The 22227-nt window shown below is 35.9% G+C and overlaps 1 protein-coding gene across 1 annotated transcript in view; it reads left to right on the top strand.

Moving 5' to 3' along the window:
* The first annotated feature begins 5070 nt into the window (after positions 1-5070).
* LOC134797642 (transcription factor hamlet-like) overlaps positions 5071-22227 on the top strand; it is a 72132-nt gene continuing 54975 nt past the window's right edge. The window contains exon 1 of the mRNA XM_063769975.1: positions 5071-5152. The gene's annotated coding sequence lies outside the window, so the exon portion shown is untranslated. The remainder of the gene's footprint in view (positions 5153-22227) is intronic.

The raw sequence follows: 22227 nt of genomic DNA, 5'->3' as shown, positions 1-22227 counted from the left end.
AATCTTAACTTTAGATCTGAGCTTTTTGTTTAAACTGCGTTTCAGCACTCTCTGTTCTTATTTACTCTGTGTTCGACAGCAAAGTTAAGGTCGATCCCAATCCAACGGTAATTCTTATAATTTTCACTTGTAATTATATGTATGTAAGTAGTAGATCTTCAGATAGAAAGTGTTTAAAAAAAGTATTTTAAGATTGTATAGTAGGCTCTTAAGTTAAAGGTTAAATACCTATATTTTGAGTTTTAAAACCTTTTCTGTTTTAATGATACTCGTTAATAAAGTAGAAGTTGTTTATTTTTGTTATCATTAAACAGCAGGTACCTATACTATACTGTCTAAAATACATAGCTTTAATTTTGCTGTACATAAAATCACTGCTAAGATTTTTGGCGCATATTATGTGAATGCTCTTATCATATTTCTTTAAAAACAACAAGTACGAATCTATTTATTTTAATACATTTTTACCTTGCACGACTTGTTCATCAGCATACGTTACTACTACTAGATAATATCATATTTATGATATCGTGCCACATGGCTTTATCATATATAAATCAGTAATGGAGCAGATTATACATGCGCATAATAAAGATAGATCGTGAACAGAACCCTTGCATTTCTTCAACAGTTCCTATTTGTGACATCATCGTCCCGCCATCGTTATGAAATATGAATTTGTTAATCTATAGTTACAAACAAGAAATACAAACCATCCATTATTTAACCTTATTACTATCCACTTAAATCTCTTTATCCTATAAACATTTAAGAAAGCATTATAATAACGTAGATACATTAGAAACTTGAAAGTGCCGAGCAAAAACTATGAAAAATGTATGTATCACACTCGGTAGCCACAACATCTCGTTTACTCGCTCAAACTAGTTTCGGATATCATAACTGTTATGTTAATGTCTTTAAGGTGTTTATTTAATTTATAATGGCTCTTATGTTTCAGACCTAGTGCGTAGACATTACTTTATTGTACCTACTTCCTTATCGCATATTCGCGGAAAATGGCCTAAAATTATTTATTTTTCCTTGAAACGATGACTCGTGACGTTAACTATTATCATCATCATTAAATCAAGCTACCCTTCCTCGCCTCAAATATCATTGTATTTACCTATATTGTGAAATGTATTGTAGCATTATTAAGGATGACTCACGTTAGACCGGGCCGTGTCCGGCCCGGAGGCTCCGGCGCGTCGCGCATCGTTTTCTATGGAAAGCATCACGTGATCGCCTGTCATGTCATAGAAAAGTAAGCTCCGGAAGCTCCGGTCCGGACATGGCCCGGTCTAACGTGAGTCATCCTTAAATTGTAAGTAGGTAGAATTAAGTAGACATACAAGATTCTTACCTTCTGAAATAACTTTGATATTACGCAATCAAAAAACTGTACACATTATGATTCCAGTTCGGTCATTAAAAACATCCTCGTAAACTTCGTACTCGGGCAGTATAGGTAATCACTAAATGTAAAATCACTTTCGAAATCGTCATCCGAAAAGGACACGAACTCGTAAATGCGAGCGGTTTTCTGTAATAACTCCAAGATATATAATTCTTCGAAATTTAATTGTCAATCGAGTCGTAAATTCGTGACCTTAGCCTGCCTTATGTCCATCCTTCGACCTCGGGATTCGATTTTTTTTAAATATAACCCTTACGGATAGGACTGACAAAGTTGCTTTAAGAAACGAATTCATTCACATATAGTTGTCAAAACTGCGTAAGTAATTGAATGTAACGATGGCTGTCGTCACAGCTCTGCCATTAAATTCGTATGAGAGCAATCGTGAGCAAAATAAAACTCATCGGAATTGTTCCAGCCGACTCGATGACTTAATTATTGTTATTTCCACGGCCTTAGCCACGTAATTGCGGCTTGTGTCATCTATAATAAGAGTAGGAGTCATATTTTTGTTTAAAATGAGCTACATACTTAGCTTTTTGGATCGAAGTTGCGCAGTGTTACTTAACTTTAACAAGCAAAGATTAAGTTTTATTCCAAATTTGAATACAAATAAAGTTTATTTAAATATAAAGAAGGAAATCTTAATTCAATTCAAACTGAACCTGAATTTTTATAACTGTATTAACTTAACGACAATGAGCGTTATATACGCATCATTATGCTCGGGCTTCTGAGGTTATAACATGATGTTTATTACGTCCTAAGTTTCAAAAGACGTCATAACACAATGGACGCGTATGTGCAGTTGCGGAAAAATTCTTAATTAGCACCTCTATTAGTTAACCCATTGTATTAGGCGTAGATTGAAACCATAGCTTGCTTCACAGCCTTAACCTAGATCAGTATGTTGCAGTGTCGCATCAATCTTCGGTGACGATTAATAATAGGCTCCCATCGCTTTGTACATCGGAATCATCGTCTATTGTACATGATATGTAAAAATTGTGAGACACACGGTCTGATAGTTTGATCAGTTGAAAATATATTCACTTTGAATTGTTTTTTTGTTTTAATGTTTCAGTGTACTTACATATTAGTATTCGGACACGCAACACTCACGTCATCGGTACACATATCCGAAGACAGAGGCCCTACCGCGAAAATAGAAAATCTAAATTTAATTATTTGCCTCTCAATCACACTGAGAAAAAAAATCGTTTAACAAAATTGAAATTGCATTAACGTTTAATGCTTTAAACAGTTCCATATGAGCCTATCGAACTAAGCAGTAAAGTTAACTGTTCGTACGTTACGTACGTACGTACATTAGTTGATATTGTATATAGCAGTTAATCTTAATGAAATCACTTTAATGTGTGCTCGATAGATCATATTTTTTTCAGTGCACTCAATAAGCTAGAGCTTTTCACGGTAGGCTCTCAGTCCCTTGGCTTTAACTTCTGGATCACTCGTCCCCAAATTAGCGAATTTATAAGTATGTATAAGTTAAAACTATCTTCTCTAAAAAAATTCCGGGGTGTTTCCTGATTTCAATAACAAACATACGTGTGATGAGTGGTTTGAATTTGAATTTGTGATGTATACCCCCAATTTTTTCATACACTGTTCGTCGGGTACTAGTTAAACAAATATCTGTTTATGTCATTTTGCTGGGACATCAGTTATACGCGAAGGAGACCAGCGTAATTCTGCGTCGAAAAGTTAGAAATAAATGTAAACAAAAACAATTCGCTATAGATCCGTAAAAAAATATGCATTTATTTATAATAACAAAATAACACAGATTAAACAAATACCTACATTGAACATAGGTGCAGGTAGCATCTAAAAATACCTTTTTACACATTGAGCTGAATAAAATTAAATCTATCAACATATCCGTGTGTGTCGCGGCCAATCACGCGTGTTCCAGTTCAAGCTAACCTCAAATGGCGCCCGAAAATTGTTTGTACCCTTTGTTTCGGCAAATTCATTCATACACATGCTACGATACGAGAATCCATCTTGTTAGGCAACAGCGTATCATCATTTGTTATGAAATAGCCATTCGAAGTAGGTAGGAACGTACGCTAAGATTGGAGATGAAACAAATTACTGTTTCGGTTTGCGCAGGTGTACAATGTAATCGGTTTTAGCAATCTTTCACTCATTTAGTGGTTAGCGTGATGTTTGGTACATTTCTGGGACTGTTTTTTATTTGTCGTGGTTCTAATGTACCATCTTTATTCTCGATATTAACCTATTTTAAAATGTCCAATAATTTTCTTTTAAAGATTGACTTTAAGTATACAGCGCTGCAAACTTATTGTTATACTCGTAGCACCCATAAAGGATGATTCACGTTAGAACGGGCCGCGTCCGGGCTGGAGCTTCCGACGCTTACTTTTCTATGACATGACAGGCGATCACGGGATACTTTCCATAGAAAACGATGCGCCGGAAGCTCCGGCCCGGACACGGCCCGGTCTAACGTGAGTCATCCTTATTATTTGGTTGAAAACTATAACATGATATCTGACGTCCAACCTAGATTTAGACTAATTTACGTCGTATATTGCGAGTATAAAGTAACGAGGTAGGTAAATCTCTTTCGCGAAGAAGTGTTTTCGATATTTTAATTTTAAAAAGGTTTTCGTAGTACTGCAGAGCGAGAAAACGTTCTGAAATTAATGTCAAATCAATGCCAGCAGCAGACTATAAAGGACACGTTAGACCGGGCCGTGTCCGGGCCGCAGCTTCCGGCGCATGTTTTTCTATGGAAACTATGGAAAGCATCACGTGATCGCCTGTCAAGTCAATAGAAAAGTAAGCCCCGGAAGCTCCGGCCCGGACACAGCCCGGTCTAACGTGAGTCATGCTTTAATCAAAATCCGCTTTCGTTTTAATTATTTAAATACCATTTTACCAGGCACATCCGTAAAAGCATTAAGTAGTAGTAGCCGTAGTGGCATTAAATCCGCCTTTTGTACTGTAAGGTTTTCTTTTGTTAACTAAAGGTTAAATAAATAAATAAATAAATAAAATGCTAAACTATGGATTCATTAAATAATCCCCAAAGACATTTGGCAACAGTTCAAAGATCAAGCAATTAATTTCCAATGACCAATGCCCAGATGGCAATCACTGTATCACGATACAACTAATTCTCTGGTAATTTCACAATGAAAATTGCCATAGAAACCACGGAGAAAATATTTGGGGACTCCGGAGCAACAGTTACGCAATCGGATTGGTTGGCGATGAAATTAACGTCTTGCAATATTAGCTTATTATTTCTTAACGACTGTTATTACGGCTTCCCTTGAGCAGTGTCATTATGTGTCTAAACAAGCTTCTATTTATTTACGTTCCTGATGATGTGCATTTGTCAAAGTTTTGCAACGAGCGTCTACTGTCTTTTGTTTTAATATCGTGAATATTTATTTTTGTAATATTACAATGCTACCAAGAAACAATTAACAATTTGTCATTATTATGCAAATATAGTTGAATGTAGATAAAGGGGTCTCATTATAATCTGTGCGGAAAGGGAAGAGTTGCAGAATGTATTTACATTCCACGACTCTTCTCTTTCCGCACAGACTCTACATACCTAATTGTGCATTTATTTTATATACTGTGTGTTATTGTTTCAGTTTTGAAACCCCGTCGCCAAGCTGTCTACCGCAAATGAGATTAAAGCCATTTACCACGTGGATGCGCTAATAGGTAAGATAATCTGATATCGCTTACTCACATGCATTTGATTGTAGGTACTTGAAGGAAAATTATTTTATACTTACGGCGCGATTCGGGAAATGAATTAGAGATTCACTATATATGAAATATATGTGACGTTCCACGGAAAAAGGTACCTTTATGGCGGTTGGCGCTTACGCTATTATTAACGCCGCTCCAATATTATTGCGGCCGCCATAAGGTACCTTTTGCCATGGAACGTCACATATCTTTACTATTTCATATCTAGTGAATCTCTAATTCATTTCTCGAATCGCGCCGTTAGTTTGATTCTTGAAAATCTTTTGTGTGAACGATAACGGCTCCAATTACAGCTGATTCTTACTTTCATTTTACTGGTACTCAATTCAAATCGTATTTCTTAGAAGAATAAAAGAGACTCACGACGTAATATACAGGGTGGAAAGGCACGACGATCCTTTCCGGAAATGGGAGAAGCTCTATATTTTCTCCATAGAAACTATGTTAATATGGGCAACCGTTTCTAAATTATGACCTTTTAAACATCCACGCAAAAAACTACTTTGTTCTAACCCTAACAGGTGACAGGGTCAATGAACTTACTTGTAAACAATCAGTATTCGACAGGAAATTATGCTAATTTGTTGCCATCTAACCATTTTTAGGTCTGCTTACAGCACGGTAAGAATCATTGCAGGATTTTCGCTTTCTTAGTGGTTCCACTTGTTCAATACTTGAATGAAATAGTTATGTTATTCCTTAATATTAATAATACTAACCACAACATTGTTTACAACGACAGTTCAAATGGTGACATTGACAACCACTCAAAAGTACGCAATCGTCTTATAAATATCTCTGGTTTCCTTGACTGATAAAAAGGTTTTAGTTTCTTAACACGTTTCACAAAATTATTTTCGAATAATTGGAAACTATCTAAAATAATTAAAAATAACAAGTAGGTTGTGTTAGTTGCACCAAATGAACTTGCAAAAATTAAATACTAAGAATAAATCAAGAATAAATACTTCTTCAATACCAAACTAACAAACCTTCTTGCGTGGTAGGAAATAGACAAGACGTCTGATGTTTGAAATTAAATTTTCATTGAACTATACTTATTGAATGTCATATTCTTCAAATAAAAATGTTAGATGCTCGTGGCTATTTAAATTTGTGGGGCTGCACATAGGGGTAAATTCACGATCTACGGGGCCAAAATTATTTTTGCGGTTTTTTGTATTTTTTAACGATTTACGAAGTTGAAACAACTGTTTTATGATATATTTTTTTTATTTATAGGGTGTTTTTTCAAAATTCTACTGATATGTAAAATTTCGACATATGCACAAAAGAGGAAAAAATGAAACATATAGTAAAATGTGTATAATAATTTATTACTTAAATAAAATCAGTTGCCATATTAAGCTACAGTCTCTGCTATGATGTTTTCTTCTTCGCTTCCAGAAGAGCACTCTGGGTTCGGATCGGCAGGCAATAGCAATTCTATCGTCTCTGGCAGGAAAGTACTGTGCTTCCTTTTTTTAACTTTTCTCCTGCAGCTCAGTAAGGGGTCGGAACTCAAAAGTAGGCGATTTAAAATATCCGTGTTGCAGCTTTCTCTCGTAAACTTCCTTGCGAAATCAAGCCGATATGATCGGAAATGCTTGTTACGCGCTTCTGCAGCTTCTTCAGTCAGCTGTCCAATGGGTAGTAATGCATTTTTTATAATAACAGCACCATGAACTAGTATCTTATGCATCGTGGGCGTCATGGGATGCCATCCGTATAATTTGACATATAGTTCTGCTGTTTCCTTTGCGTAACTGTCGTATTTTTCACAGTCAATTTTGTGGCCACTTGATATAGTCTCTAAAATTACTTTTAATCTATATATCAGCTCGTAACTGATTCCAGTTATATCTGATGCTACTTTTGGATCATCAAAAAACCTTCTGCTGGTGTTTCCATCATTCGTGTTGCCGAAATTTGCCTTTGGCATATCTACCAACAAGCCAGTTTCGTTATGAAATCTTGTCTGAATTTCTCGTTTTCTTTCCTCCTCGAGTTGTTTCTCAGCTTCGGTTTTTCTTTGCCTATATTTTTTTACTGGCAGTTTATACGCCAAATGCAGAATACTCTCAAATAATCTTATGCGGGCATGTAGTATAGAGAGGCCGAATTGAAGAGTCTGAACATTAACATCTTTTGTTTTGTCCAACTTGTTGAAATCAGGAGATTTTGCACCGCATATATAACATTGAGTTGTACATCTTGTTCCTGTTGCGGCATTGCAAACTTTTCCGTCAACCATAGCCATTATAAATTCATGTGTTACTCTAAACGTTTTACCACACAAATTAAAATCAGTTGGAATGAGTGAGCTTATACAAGTGTTCACATGATTAATTTCTTCTTGCGTAACATCAGTGGTTTCTTTTATAAATCGAAACCTTATAGGTCGACAAAACCTGGGAGAGGAGGGAGTAGGGTTTTCCCATATAGTTTTTTCATTGTTTTGGCCACATACTAATTTCAAAGGCACGAAGCAGCTCTGAAACAAACTCTTGTCACTTTCCGCATCATTCTCAAACTTTTGTTTGTACTGGGTTTGCTGGGACCCGTCACAGCCCCATTTGCAGATAAGCTTCAGAGATTGGCGTTCTTGTTCTTTTAGTCTTATCAGTACCTCTTCTAGGTGCTCTGATAGTCGCTTAACCGTGAGGTCCATTAAAGGCTGCAATTCAACTTCCGCGCTAGTGCTTGTTACAGTGCACACTTCCGATGGCGGGTAACACTTTTTCTTTTCTGTCTGTAGTTTATTGTAACTAGGAAAAAAAATCTTATTCGTGCTTCGTATAATATCATATTGTGCTCGCGATAAGTCTGCATCAATGAACATTTGCATTGCTTCCTGGGTAGTCAAAGGTCTTATTTTATCTTTCGAAGACTTGGTCCGATAGTATGCTTTTTTATATTTTGTTGCGCGAGTTGGCGAACTAATTATTTCTCTAAGTACATTAGAAGCGTCACGTTTCCCAGATTTTCTTAATTCTACTTGCGTAGCATGTACTATGACCTCCTTGTCAAAGTTAGACCGAAGATCCTCCGTTTTTCTTCTTTTACTTCTTTCGCTTAATTCTTCAAAATGTTTGCACGGCCGGCCTGGTCGGTTTGCTGACCTTTCAGCAACGGGAATCGCGAAAGTGCCTTCTAGCCAAGAATGATTGTTTTTTAGGAATCTGTCTTCTTTATACTGAGCCTTACTCCATCTAGTCTTAAATTCTGACTTGAAATAAGCAAAATTGCTTTTAAATAATTCTATTTGATCATTAGTACAGCCTTCACTAGAAAAAAGTTGATCTCTTAAGGAACACAGTTTTTCTTCCAATGTACGTAAATTATTACTTTTGAAGATATCAAATATGTGTTTTCTAGTCACGATCTTCATTCCTGACGTATTTGGTACATCTAAAACAAATGAACATGTCGATTAAACTCAATCCAAAAAAAAGTTTAAATTTGAGTAAAATGACGACTTATTTTTAAAGTATAAAAATTATGATTTGGCGGAAGCATGCGGAAAGTTTTTTTTTAAATTCTAATAGCCAAAACCATAGACTATAACATGCCATTAACAATTCTGCTCGATCTCACCCTATTGTATTACTTATTAACGAGTGAAGTTATTTTTTTGCGAAAAATAACGCTCAAAAACAGTCTCTCTTTCAGAGCATTAACCTAGCCTCAAAAACAAATAAATAAAGCATATTTTTATTTTTGCTTATAAATTACTAACCTGCTGTTCCAGAATCCATGATTTTTTTCACTCTAGATCACTTAAAAATAAAAAACCACAGTTTTAAAGTTTTGCTTTTATAAGAGCGCCGAGAACAAGTAACGTACACGAAGTGACACGATCAAATTCCGACTGACCTGAAACTAATTAGAAAGTGCATACGAGGGTGGGGGGGTTTGTTATCTAGCCGCTAAAGGGTCCTCTACCGCAGGTAGCTGTTATCGCAGAGGTATTTATTGTTTTGATAAATCGACTTTTGGCCGCGTAGATTGTGAATTTACCCCTTAGTGGGCTGTGTAAAAGATATGGTGTACCAAACCAAACGGAATGTGAAACTGCGGACGAAATGAGACAAAGGCTAATTGGTGCTTTCTGCGGAGGATAAATGACGAAGAGCATACACTATATCGCATGTGCATCGACATACTCGGGTACGGGCTGCGGCGGCGTTGTAATACACGGAGGTACATTTGAACACCGTATGTGAAAAGAAGATAGTATTAAATATTGGAAAAAAGTAATTATCTAAGAAAGTAATAAAATTGTTTGTAATATTTTTGCATGCATTTGATTTATTTGACATTTATGCGTCATTCATACATCATTGCGATACTGTCAACGATCGGAAAAAAGTGTAAAGTCCCGAGCTTTCCCGACGGAGATCCTTAATCTAGCCGTCATGTGCACATGCTATAGGGTTATCACCACAGTTAAAAAGTAGTATTTTTGCAATTTTTATTTTTTACTCAATTAACGATTCTTACCATTACCAATAGTCTCTGTATCACTTAAACGACCTAATACTTCCGGGAAGGATCGTCGTGCCTTTCCACCCTGTATAATGTAATGTTATTGATCTGGTACTATAAAGAAAGATTTTTATGATCAGGTGAAGTGAATTAATATTCGAAAATAAACTTAAAATATTTAGATCACAACGGTTACACCAATATCGCCAATAGCGACTTAAAATACAAGTGAGTGTAACCGTTGATTTTGAATCAATGTTCACTAACTAATGAAAATTAGTTACATCTTATAGGTACTCTTAGCGTTCTATTAACAGAACAGTTACGAGCGCCGATTCATTACCTAGTACCCATCAGCAAACCGTAACTATCGCCTTTCCCCGGTAAAATAAGTAAATCACGTTATATTGCCTTAATGCAACAGAAAATTAATGTGAAAATAATTCCATTATAATACGGTAACATGAGGCAACGTAAAGGGTGATCTTGTAAGTCTAAAAGGACTTAAAGCTGAGTTTATGCCGCTTGTAATAGGTACTAGGGCTTACTTATTATAATAAACGTGGTGGGCCGAGAGGCTTCTACACGGTTTGACCCCGGAGCGCCGATTAGTTGGCTACTAGCGGGGCAAGAGTTGTAATACCTAGTAACATGCTCTGCTACCAGATTGGGGCGCTGGATGTGACTCAGTCATGTTGATCTTGCAGTTTAGAAAGTAAGGAAGCGTCCTACTTTTATAATAATATCCTATACAACCCACCATGTTACAAATAACTCATTGTCACATTCTTCTTTGGGTATTCAACTTTATTCGAATGAATAAGTCAATAATTTAATAACGATCTCTCAGTTTCGTAATTAACTATGCTTGCAAATTTTACGAAGTTATGTTAAATAAGTTATCATGACGTGATTCAGAAAATTGAAAACCATGTTAATTACATTAGTAAATGTAAAGTAGGTATACATGTTCGATGCGTCGATTGACATAGAATTGACGTACAGTTTTATCTTAATATTTTGTTGCTTCTTATTGATTTATTACTGATATGTTATTACACGCACCTCACTGGCAACATTTATAAGTACGACTGTAATTATAAGCTTATGATATCCAAATGAGATCGAACCGACCTCCACCAAGAAGCCTATGTACCTAATCCTAATTGCCTTCTCACCAATTTGTTCAGTAAGATATTTGATACAAGAAATTCTGATCGCATTGCCGCCTCTATAGTAGCACGTCCCATCCAGTCTGCACGTAACGCGACACCATATACCGCGGCTACATGGAAGTGGACACGCATTACATGCCCCGTATCGTAAATGGCAGTGTGCAGACATTTAACAAAGAACGTCGTTTTAACGCTATCTAAAGTAAAGTAGCTTGAACAATGAACATCACAGTGGTACTAAAGTATTTGAACAAATTAAATTATTTCAGAAAAATATTTTAATTTGTTTTTATCAAGTAGAAACACTACTATATAAATTATAAACTGAAATAAATGTCATATACTAAGAAAAAGTGACCAAGGCCTCTAGTGCCCCAGGCTGGAATCGAACCAGCGTCCTCTGCCCGCTCTCTCTGTCTGTCTGCTGGTGGTGTTTTTCTTAGTATATGACATTTATTTCAGTTTATCACAGTGGTAGTTGGCAAGATTAAAGTGCATGTATTTTACCAAAAAATCTCATGTATTTTACCAATGTAGGCAAATCTTACAAGTCTTACAACCTATAAAGTTTTCAAGAATATCTGGCAAATACTAATCAAAGGGCAAAACTCATGCAAAATTTCAACGACTGACGCAGCTAGCTTATTAGATATACTTAAGTAGACATGATTTTTTGGCCGTACTACTGAGTATAATTAACGCCTTTTATGACTGAACTTTGTTAATATCGTGTAACAAATTGCATAAGATACAGTTCCCTATTGTTTTACTGAAAGATAGAATTGCTGAAAACAGGACTACTTAATATTATTTAAATGTACTAAAACTACGACAATTTAATTGTTGAACATAAACAACAACCACAAACATCGTAAACAAGGTATTTAATTATATATATTTATTATTAAATAAAATTATTTTAGGATCCTCCAGCTATTTGCAGAATCAGATGTTTATTCAATATTACATTATAGTGATTTTTGTATAAATAATGACATTAAGTACCTACACTGAGGATACATGGATGGGTTTTCGTATAAGTACCTAATGACATTAAGTACACTGAGGATACATGGATTCTTGAAACTAATTTGCAACTTCTGACCATTTTAATTATTTCGTCAGAATTTTTTAAGGCCATTGTTATGATTGTAATCAATTTTAATTTATTTTCGGTCGGTGTGGGGTCGGTTAATTCTTGACGGCGGTGCCATAATGATGGCGTGTCACGCGATCATAATAAATAATATATAGATTAAGTAGGTAATAAATGCAAACAAATAAGTTTATCTGAAACAAATTAATTAATTTTATAGTGTTTTGCAACAAAGTGCAATTAATCACCTGTTTAATTAACGACATTTTGTGAACCGGTTTAATACTTTTACAAATACACACAGAAACACCCAACACATTAAAATGCATCAGTGGATGTTATTAAATCAAAGTTCGATTATTCAAAAATTACTGATTAACGAGCACAGGAAATAGGTCGTTTTATATGCAATTTCCTCTGATCAATTTGAAATTATATTAATAACCAGTCTTTATCTAAGATATGTACAGGTTACTAACCAACCAGCACGTAAAGGGAATAAATTGAATACTATCCTAATACCAGAAAGTGACTAGTATTCTACCGGCAGTCTATAGAAATTAGCAATTAAAATTATTTTTGCGATTTGGAATTATATTTCATGATATCATATATAGACACATTACAACATCAGGTTTGTTGCTGGTACACTACCTATACCTCCTACAGGATCGCGGGGTTCGTCTGGCATCTTACTCCAAAAATTGTCGAAAGCTCTACTTTCTATGAAAGTGACTGCCGTTTGACCATAAACTGATTTAATTAGGATTATTCCAATTTCCTAATAAATAATAATAGTACATATTTCCTAATAATTTTGTTCTGTACTGAAGGTACTACCTGTACCTACCTGGATATTTTTGAACATAAGCCCATTTTATAAACGTTTGCATAGCGGTTTTTGAACACAGAGGTAGGTACCTAGACGACGTGTTAAAACACGCCATATTAGGTTTCCATATACCTAACCGCAATAATCGACTACTTGCTCAGTCTAACCTTAATTATTTTACTAACCGCCAGTCCTGTACAAAAGAAACAGGATAGCTTCAGGCGTGCCAGAAAGCATAAATTATAGACTCTACAGGCTGGTATTTTATTACGGACGCTAAGTGAAATCACCGAGTTTCACTGTTAAGCTTTGAATGCAAACGATAACATATTATCTTAGTTTATCCCAGCAATTGAATGTTTAGTTCTTAGGCAGGTAATACAAGAATACCTTACAAACTAATCCATTATACATTTTAACGCGATACGAGTACATTGACATTTCATTAATTAATTAATTCATTCATTCATTCATATAATTATTGTCAGGCGAAGTAAAAAATTGCTGGTCGTTACATATTTTACTATAGCGACTTCAATAAATGAACAAATTGACGACTTATTTATTTGGGATTTAACTCTTTTCTGACAAAAAATTGGTGGGCTAGATATAACCAAAAAAGCTTCTTTATTCTATGTTGCTTTGGATCACAAAACCTTTTGTAAGAATAAAACGGAATATCAATTTCCACGCTAAAACAACTATGAAGCGATAACATAAGATGGACACGCGACTAGAGCTTATCAAACAGCATTGTGAATCACTAGCCCACTTTCTTCAGCTAGCGGAGTCGATACATCGCGAAAGCAACGGATCCAAGGTATTTGCGGTTTCCTACAATTGAATATTATGCGGTTACCACACTATGCTGAGGAGCAGTAGTATTTGATGTAATGGAGATAGCAGTAATAGGAGGCACGTATATAGAAGTGAAAATTGAACAACAAATCCACTACTTTTAAAACGATGAGTTTTAGTTAACATAACTTCGTACGCTAAAAGGTTCAGGCTACTAAATACAAGTGTTTAAATAGTATTTGCATATGTTGAAGACGATTGAATAATTTGACACACAACAGCAGTCAATAAAATCACCACAAACATCAAAATCAATTAAATAGTGGAGGTACTAATTTTCACATATTAATATTGAATCTGCATATTTTAGATTCTTTATAAAGCCATTTGGTGTGTCAAAGATGTGGCCGTTTCAATAAAATATGTTGATATGCAAATTCATTAGATAAAGCGGGGTTATAACATGGGTACGTAACGAGGCGGGACGGCGCGCGCGCCGCTGTCGTCTCATAAACTCGTTTGTTAATGCAGTAGCCACGCTTTTCCGTCTCACTGCCAATAACTGGCCCGTTACAGATTACCTGAGCTGATACAGCTTGATGATGACACTATATGTGGCGATCCGAACCTGGCACTATGATCTTGTTTTCTATTTTATGGACCTACTCCTATCTACTATTTTGCTCGTGTTTAATATCGCTTGGATATCTTAAAAGGTTTATTTGCATATTTATTATGTTTTACCAGACCAGGTAGTAAAATGTTATTTCCTGATTTAAGAAGAAATGCGTAATTCTGGTAGAAATGTTACTTAGCTACAAAGCATCCTTATTGCAATAATAAACGTAAAATGCGACTGTAAACCTAACAATAAAACCATTCATTATGTACTTATTTCGTTCCAATTAATGTGTCCACGTGGTACTCGTATAATAAACAACACAGATATAGTTACCTAACTACCATTTGGAGTCTCTACGTGGCAAGTGCGTATCTGCATACATAGCGTTCATTATTTTTCGACGCAAACTGATAGAGATATCGAAAGCAACGGTCACACTTACGCTGATCCAAATTAGGTAGGTACCTCACATATAAGTAAGGTATGACAGAAATCGAGTGAATGACATTAAATAGTTACGACTACAACTTTGTATGGCGCACGATACGTATAGATTGGCTGTAAGTAATGGGCTTAAAGGATGATAGCACAAGTTAGTTCGTGTTTTTCAGAATCAAATAAATGATAAGTGCAGCTTTACCGCGGATCGCCAACATGTATGCAAAAACAAGCCGTTAGATGTTCACATAAACTAAGCTTAAACTATTTCATTTATTTATTGCATTCCATGGTATTTACAGATGGTATTTTAAATTGAATTGAACAGCATGGATCCTGAATAGGGTATGGCAAGTTAACCTTAATAGCTAAATACATACTTAAAGTTACCTTATAAAACATATTATGTATTGCTTAATATCTAGTTAGTTTCATCACAGTAAATAATAATTAAGGAATCTAATTAACACTAATAATAATCAATACGAATTTAAATGCTATACTTGTTTATATAATGCAATGATATCAAATATCAATAATCGAATTTAAGCTGTCGTGAGTCATACTAACACTAAGCGATACAATACCACTAATAATGTCAATTCTTATATAATAATAATAATGTCAATTTATTTATAATAATAATTATGTCAATTCATTTATAATAATGCTTCATTTAATCATTCCATTACATTGAGACAAAGTTATTGGTTTTAGTAAAATTAATAATTCTCAGTCTTCACTATATAGATCCAACCATCTTTAGCTTTTACTAATAAGTATGTTTTTCGTTTCTAAATTATAACATTTCTACGAACATCCAAATCCATTATATCGACAAGTGCCTGAGCACTTTACTTAGAGAAAATGCGCAGAACGGATGCGATTTCAATTATAGGCCGGAAATAAATATATCAGGGAAAACGTCAACGATTTCAATAGTTTTATAATCCAATTATTTCCAGACGCTTCTATAGTTTTCCTATGTTACGGGTACTAAAATAGTAAGACTTTAAACAGAACATAATTATTGAAAGTTGTATCTTCGCTAAATCTATGTTAAAAACATAAAAGGTGTATTATATTATTACGGTTCCTTTAATAAACAGAGTCATTCCAATGTGTCCATTAAGCATTCCAATTGAAAGAATATCACGGAATTCCATATAAATTTTCTAGTGAGTCACGTAAAACAAACAATCGAAAATGATCATTTCGTGAACGCGGGCGCAGCAGAAGCCTCACGACGTGGCGAGACGCTATCGAGATGCCTTAAATCACGAACCACTCACGCGTAAAGTGATTGGAAAAAAAACTTTATCAATTTTCGTTTTTATCGATTTGTTTTAATACAATTTACCGAAATCGCGTAAGACTTTTACCTCCATTTGCGCGAAAGCCGAAATAAACGTGGCCGATTGATTCCTCCGATACGCTACTTTACACGACGCTTTTAACATGATTGGTCGCTCCCGACTACGCGCTCACTTTCGTCAATTTAAATACTAACAAGGCAAGATGTATAAAGCTTTATAATTTTATGTTACTCTCTCTCTCTATCGGACAAGATTGGTCATTATGAGAAATACACGATTTGAGAGTCAGGTTTTAAATCCGTATCGAGCATATATATTAAATTTTATACTCTATACATACAGTCTGTTGACTTGTACAAAACATTTGATAAAACTATTTATGCAGTTCTGGGAAACTGGTAAAATAATCTCTTTCATAGGATGGCACTTGGCACTTTTGTGGGTTTAAGCCTCAAGTGTATGGATATAGGAAGTGTATTTACTGGGCAGGAGTAAGTAATCTCTGTTACGCAAGCTATAAATTAAAGGATTTTACTGAACAATGAATCACATTTACACTGCAAGAGGCTCAGCACCGTTTCTACGGCACGTGCGGCTAATGCCTCGTCTACATCACATTACCTATGTGGAGTACTGACACGAAGATAAGGGGTCTGAACTCGAGACCTTTTCGATCTAGCATTTTACAATTGCGCCACTGTGCCGTGGCGGCCAGATTAAAGATATTATAGACGGGCCGAAAAATTGCAATACTGTTTTATTACGATAGCTGAATTGATACGAGTATACCTATAGTTACTTACTTGCTTAAATCATTCCTTTTTTGCAGCTCATGGACAATTGGTTCTAATTTTTCGACCTTAAATATTATTATACAGTAGGTATATACTGAGTCATCGCCTAAATAAATCGATTACCTAGAATTTTGTTATAGTTTAGTAGTTTAGACTTTACGATTACGAAACACATGTTACTAACCTGACACATAGAACCTTTGTCGTAACTAATTATAAAACATGCATTATTTAGGCAAAATACTTCGACACAACTCTCTTCTACTCATCTCCGGATATAATTTGGTATGTGATACTATTTGTTATCAATACGGCACAGTTGACGTGAAACCATTCATTCTATTACATTTGGTATTAGGAATCGCGTCTACTTTCCTTTAATCTCGCAATGGCGTGTGCTGGGCAGTTTTATTTATATTGGCTGTAGCGCGGGAGCGCTCACGACGCAATAATTGATGCGCGAGCGCGCGTGCCGCGGCGGCGGTGGCGGCAGCGGGCGCGGGCGCCGCGAACCCGTTAGAGCTTTGACGAGTGATACTGTAACGTGCTACTCGTAAATTGGGTGTCGGTGAAAACTAGCACAGGGTGTTGCGGTTTTTTGTAGTAATACATTCTTAAAGCTTAAATGTCAAATTAAAAATGTACCTTTCTGTACGTGATTGGAGTGGCAGTCTATTTTATAATAATCGTTTACATTATTTGACTTTTATGTGATGTCAGTAAAAACAAGTATGAGATGTTGCGAAAAAAAACTCGATATTTATATATTTTTTTAAATATCTCCAAAAAAATTGTCGTGTAATAAAAAGTAGGCCAATCAAATTAGATTTTTTCCAGGAATTAATTCCCAGCAAGCTGGAAATCGTCTCAATACCTTCATTTGGTTCTAAATTAGCGTAATCCGATTCCGTTCCGTCAATGTGCGGCAATGTGCAGTATAAGCATTTTGTGCTGAATATGCTTATGCCGCACACTGGTGGATTCGGGATTCCTCCAGTGTGCGGCACGGCGGCGTCCTTTTAAGTGACTAATACTGAAACATACTATCCTCAAACTCTATTCTCACATTAGTCACAACATAAATAACGTAAGTTTATCTATGTAAGTGTTTAAGTTTCTAACATTATATTTTTTATATTTTTCTGAAAGCTGTTCAACGTACGTATGTAATAACAAAATAATAATATATAACTTTTTGTAGGTATATATAAAAGTAAAACACATATTAGAAAGCTAACTAGTAAAAATTAAATTTATTTAATCTTAGTGTATGTCAATACTTTCGCCCTTCATAGGACGTGATTATCCTTTCGCTTTAAAGCTTATCTGCATTTAATGATCACTGGCAGTATTTATTGAAGTAAAAGCCAATCCTACAAACTATATAGAAATAATAAAATATTCGAATATTAAGTATTTCAAAATCATTGCATACAAACCCATTTTGTAACAGCCAAATCTTTCCTGTCTAGAAAACCGGGCAGAAATGTTCGTTATTTCTCAAACCGATTGCTCAAATGGTCGCGTGCTCCATCGTAAGCCAATTACACAGTAAAAGCAAATTAGCCGATGCTTTTAAATAAATTTATACAATTCGATGACCACGTTTACTGTAGTGCAGTCGTGACTGAATGACGTGTTACTGGCTTGCGGCTTAAAAAACTTAACTGCCTGTATCTAGGTGAAATTTCATAGGTGAAATAGACCCGAGTGACTACGACTACCAATTTGAAAACAATGGTAAAGTTGGAACTCATGTTACTCATGTATAAGTAACATTTTATGAATAAGGTAACAAGTACCTATTTTTTTTCATGTAAGCACTAGTAATCAAATTTTCGTCAGTTAGCAAGTGGCCCAACGGTTAGAGCGTGCGATTAGCAATCCGGAGGTCGCGGGTTCAAACCCCGGCTCGTACCAATGAGTTTTTCGGAACTTATGTACGGAATATCATTTAATATTTACCGGTCGCTTTTTGGTGAAGGAAAACATCGTGAGGAAACCGGACCAATCCCAATAAGGCCTAGTTTACCCTCTGGGTTGGAAGGTCAGATGGCAGTCGCTTTCGTAATAACTAGTGCCTACGCCAATTCATGGGATTGGTTGCCAAGCGGACCCCTGGCTCCCATGAGCCGTGACAAAATGGCGGGACAACTCGTGGAAAATGATGAAGATGATGATAACAAATTAATCTAATTGAGCTTAATTGTTAACTAATTGGTTTAATAAAAACACGTGAAATTAACTAAAAAACTAACAGGTAGAACAAATCATCATACAGTCAAGCGAAACAAGTTTTCCTTTCGGGGCCATTCGGCCACATCCAAAAAAACTCAATGAAGCGCAGCGCCTATTCTTAAATTTTTCGTGTCGGCTATGTCCTATTTTCGCTTTCCTAAGAATGGCCTCGGTCACGCACTGTGTCGATAAAGCGATGCGATTGATTCGCTTTCGCTTCCTCGGAGCCGGTAGCGTGGCGAGATGACGACACGTCGGCCCTTGTGGTCGCCGTCGGTGTGAAATCAGCCTTAAAGTGCTGTGTTTTGGAACGGCAAACAATAGAAAGCCATGGTAGTTGACGGTGTCGCCGGTTGCACTGCGCAAGCACTTGATTCTAGGGCTTCAGATCAATTAGGAAACAAAAGAAGACCGTAAAGGCTTTCAATTTCAAGTTGGCCAGCCGGAAGAGCTCAGTAACGGCATCAACATTATGACGTTCAAAAATAAAACGACGCATTTAAAAAAACAAAATTGAAATGACATTTTACCAATCAAAGTACAGTTATATTTTCTCTCATATTATTATTTGTTTTACTTTTTCTTATCGAAGGTTATCAACTCGACATGTCTGACATTTTGTTACAGAAACGAAGCAAGATAACGATTGTGGGAATTGTTTTCAAAATGTATCATTACATTCATTACATGGATATTTTTTTTTACACTCATAATCTGCAAATTGGTTACTTTAATATGGCAAATTGGATATAATTTGTCACATTGCATAAAAAAGCTTGCAAATGCCACTTCCTTTCTGGCCATTAACACGATGTTTGCATAGATACTACAAACATCAATTAATCATGTTGTAAGGCAGTAAATCATTCGAACTGAAGGCTCAAAAGAGCTTACAAGTGTAAAGATGTGAATTAAAGACGGAGAAACGTCAAACATTTTTTTAATGTGATCGTCGGTCATAACTCGTAAACAACGGTTCTCAAGGCCCAAGAGCCAAACGTGCGATGCATCCATACCGAGCCTAATGAGGCTTCTGCCATCTCATTATTTCAACGTTGATTAAGTAAAGTAACTTGAAAATACCAAATATGAAAGACTTATTAAAGATAATAAAATTTTAACTACCATCGTGGACATTTTTGATCCCATTTTTATGTCGTGTGACACGTTCATATTTTTCTTTCTGTTTTAAAATATCAAAGTAGTACAAAACAATAATATACATGTATGTTTACCGACCTACACTAAATTAATATAGCTATAGGCCATCGATAATAATAATATGTCGACGACGAGTGAAGCGTTTTACTAATAGGTCGTAAGACCTTTAGACAGCACAAAGAGTCTAATCACCGTACCATCCATCTAACCTTCATCGTCGATTAGTTCGGTGCAAGCGCGCCTCTTGCGTTATCTTCGGAACAAACAAATTCAATTAGGATTAAGAAATTAAACTGCCCCTCAAAGGAACCGCTGAACGCTTCCGAACTCGCCCGAATGGGGTCGATGACGTGTTTATCGTATTTCGCATAAAACTGCTTTCATTACGCTACCGCTTTTTCGATAACATTTTTCACGTTCAATCCCAATAGATTATCGTTTCGATGCTTTTATGAACGGCACTTTATACTTTTCTTTACTGTTATATACAACGGAATGTTTATTTAGGCACGTATGAAACACAGTTTTTTATTATGTGAAACGCCGGTAGACCGTTAGTTTCATCCGCATTTCAGAGCTTCCGTGCGTTGAGAACATGTGTGAAATAGTGTTCGGAGTACGTGAGAGCCTCGTTTGTAGACCTTTGACTTGGTCACGCGGAACGGCTGCGTTAATTCGTGATACGGCTAATTAATGCGGCAGTTTACCGGAATCCGGCCGGCCGCGGCGTTATGTTATGGTATAGTTTCACACCGTTAAGAAGCGCGCGGAGTTCAAGTGGCGGCGCGTTGATGTCTAGTGTAGAGTTTTATGGCGGTGCGGTAACTCATCTCCGTGTGTCGGCAGATGCGCGCTTACCGTGTGAATTTATATGATTTATGTCATTGCGTATACATTTTTCTTCATGCCGGTTATACTAGTAGTAAAATGAGTGTAGTTTAAAATGCCAACGTATTTAAACTGGTTTTAACTACTAACAACCAAAATAGTTAAAACCTTTTTAGTTTGTATTTTATTTATATTCACCGATAAGTATTCGGTCCTATTTAATAATTGTTAAAAGATTTATAATTTATAATAAGTAGATAGTATTTTTTTTATAAGCAGACAAACGCCGACCACTCCGCACTAGGTGCCAACATAACACTGTATAGATATATACTCGTACTCGAATTTGTATTGAAATTATGTGTATGGGTAGGTACTAGACACCTGGTCCATAAACTACGCGCAAAGTCATCATCCGTCCATTTACAACATGCATCTCGTCGCCAGCTCCAAATATAGAAACTCACTAAAGACAGGCTAGCCATCCTTACCGATCAATGTCCATTACACGTGCTTTCCATCTATTCGCGTTTAATTGCGACCAGTCGATATAAATACTAATTAGAAGGCTATTCTAAAAGGGGTTGGTTTTCCTCTCGCCGGCTCTCGCGACCGGTCCGGTTGGCGGAAACTGTCGCTTTCAATCGAGAACCGGAGCGATGATTCTTCTTATCAAATTATGGGTTTGGTCTAGGGTTGGCATCATTAGGAACTAGTTCGAGATAAGTATACCTCTGTGTTGTTAGTTGATTATTACATAATGGTGCATTGTCATTTAAGGGTTCTGTATGTGCTTAGTTGCTTTTGTCGGTATAAATATATAACTGACTATCCCAAAGGCTAAAATGGTAGTATAGTGTAGTAACTTTCAGGCCAATTCGAATGTGTACCGCATCAAACCGATATTAGAATGATATTGGAATGACCGCTAACTGATATGATTCCAATATCATTCTTATATCGGTTTGATGTCAGGTGCAAGTTCGAATTGGCATATCCGATTGAAAAATCATGTATACCTTTTCTCTTTTTCTTATTATTACGACTAGCAACATAAAATCGATATAGGTACATCTAGTGACATCGAAAATGAATGTCAAACATGTATAATTCATATCTGAAATATCTAGATATTTCAGGTACGTAGGTACCTAATACCTGCAACCACTGCAATATTCGCGGTGTACGAAATGAAGGATATACCTGAAGATAAGCCGAAGTATATTTCCTGTTCAATG

This window comes from Cydia splendana, chromosome 15 (assembly GCF_910591565.1).
Source record: "Cydia splendana chromosome 15, ilCydSple1.2, whole genome shotgun sequence".
NCBI classification, from domain to species: domain Eukaryota; kingdom Metazoa; phylum Arthropoda; class Insecta; order Lepidoptera; family Tortricidae; genus Cydia; species Cydia splendana.
The sequence above is the reverse complement of the archived record's forward strand: the minus strand, read 5'-3'. Positions and strand labels throughout refer to the sequence as shown.